The following is a 2,504-nucleotide window of genomic DNA, read 5'->3' as shown; positions in this document are numbered from 1 at the left end:
TTGTTTAGCATTTGGTAATAGAACAGCAATTAAAGTAATGATTCTAGGCATTAAATAGGAAATTGTGCAAAATGTTTTTATTGTATTAAGTTCTTTATGGAATGAAAAGCTTTACTTAATGTTCAATGAGCAGTGCTTCTATTTCAAACCCTTTAGCGAGAATGACTCACTGGACAGTGATTGTGGTTTGACATTACTTTTAGAATAATGTTATGTATTCATAAAATATGCAATTTAAATGAATTAATAAATAAATTCAGGTATTTATGATGCTGTATATTTATTTATACAACATGTAATGTATATGTATTTAATTTAGAACCTCATATTTATTTCTCAACCTTTCTCCCTCCCTCTGAATTTCCATAACAGCTCTTTGGAATTTCAATGTGTCTTTCTTAATTCCCTTAAGAATCTTCCTTATTTGACGACGCATCTTTCTTTTTGTAGCTGAGCTTCCATGCTTATCTTCAACCGTATGTGTTCCTACAGCAGTCTCATTTTGTATGCGGTCTCGTACTCGGCCGCAAAATTTCGTTTTGTTCTTAAGATTATATATTTAGCAAAATGCGAAATTAATAAACATTAACAATATACTAATTACCTTCATCCATTATGTTCCAGTTATTCTCTATAATTCAGTATATAAAAATCGCTAAAACTCAATTCAACTCCTTTCGATTGTTTCAATACGAAACAGAATGAAACCGTACTGCATGCTGTTGGTAACAACAATTTGTGAACTGTCAATGTCACCAACATAATAAATGAATAGCACAATTCAAATCCATTTGAAAGTTACAATAAATATTAGCTAGTGGGGCGCATGGCATCGTGCCTTTAAGCAAATGCATGGAACTCCGTATCAAAAAAATTATTCTTTTTTAAAACGAATACATTTTTTGAAAAAAAAATAGATTTCAGAGAATTTTTTTCTTTATTTTGACATATTTTGGAAGATCTGAACTTTTTTTTCAAAGCAATCTTACTGCTTTAACTGCATGGAGACAATGTCTAATGATCATTTTTGACCGCTAAATGGCATTTTTTTACTTTTTTTTAGATCTCCGAAACCGCTAGACTGCCCTTATGAAAATGATCAATTATTCATCATGTTAATACAAGTAAAAGTTTTTTGGAAGTATTAAAATCGGACGCTTCCGTTCTCTAATAACTGAGTTACCGTTTTCGGCACTTTTTGCCTCATTTTTCTAAGGTATGCAAAATGTTCAGAAACCTTTGTAACGCAAAGATATATAAAAATTTTCATTTTCGATTTTTCTCGATTACTATATAAGGCCCTACGGAAAGTTAATAAATGATTGATTCGTAAATCATGATATTCGTAAGTTATATAATATGAATCATTATATTTTATTAATTAATTCGTATAATAATTATTCTTGTAGCTATATTTTATAAAAGAGATGTTTTTATTTTTTAAATAAACACATATTAGGTTGTCAAATATCTCCCTTTCGCTTTTGCTCTTGGTTTATAATACAAAAAGGCGGAAGGAGATATTTGAACCTTATATGTGATTTTTAAAACTATGATAAACTTTTTTACAAAGGCATCCATCCAGATAACAAAATAAAAAAAACTAAATTTTTTTTTTAAAAGTGAATTTAATGGTTCATACGTTTCGAGTCCCAATTGACTCTTCGTCAGTGGAACAAACAAGTAAATATGCACTAACACTAAACGAAAACGTTATAAATAATAATTGTTACTTAAGACATGTTAATGAAAAAAATAATAAAAATAAACATGAATTGTATTATAAAATTACTAAAAAGAAAAATAATAAATTTGGACTTCATACATAGTGTGTAATATATATGTGTTGTCGTAAACTGGTTGAAGACATAATGGAGAAAAGATTTTTTTTAAATATTTCTACAAGATTCTACACATTGAATAATTGCGAATCTTTTGCGCGACCTTATTTTATTGCTCTGTGAGAAATTTGGAAATGCTATCTAAATAAAAGGAGATTGTGTCGCACAGCGTGTTAAGTTCAATTGTTTATTTATTGTGTTATTGTTATAATAGTCAAAAAAAGATCCTTTATAATTCTTTTTTAAAATAAATTTTGTTCGAATTGAAGTACAGTCGGGTTAAAAAGTCTATATGTGTTTTAAAGTATTAAGTGGTCCGCAAGCATAGTTTTAATTGTCTGGGATTTTTTGAATTATTTTGTGTGTGTTTAAATATTTAATCAGTTCTGGCTCGTTCTCCTATGTGAATTAAATTACAGTCCAGACAATTGATTTGATAGACGAGATTTCTAAGCCGTTCGATGTTACAAGAGGTTTTGGTTTTGGTAAAAATAGTGCTAGTCATTGTACTTAAGTAGTTTACAAGTAGGAGTCCAGAGTTATAAAAAAGTTTTTTTTTTTCAAGAAACATACAGTTCTTTAATGTATGGCAGACATATTACACCAGAGTGAGTCCGAGTCTCTGAGTCAGGGTAAATCGTTATCTACTGTGGAATTGTCAAT

This window comes from Ctenocephalides felis, unplaced genomic scaffold (genome assembly GCF_003426905.1).
Source record: "Ctenocephalides felis isolate EL2017-DRISC unplaced genomic scaffold, ASM342690v1 CF-g0.4_SCAFFOLD_01886, whole genome shotgun sequence".
NCBI classification, from domain to species: Eukaryota; Metazoa; Arthropoda; class Insecta; order Siphonaptera; family Pulicidae; genus Ctenocephalides; species Ctenocephalides felis.
Note: the sequence above shows the minus strand (reverse complement) of the source record.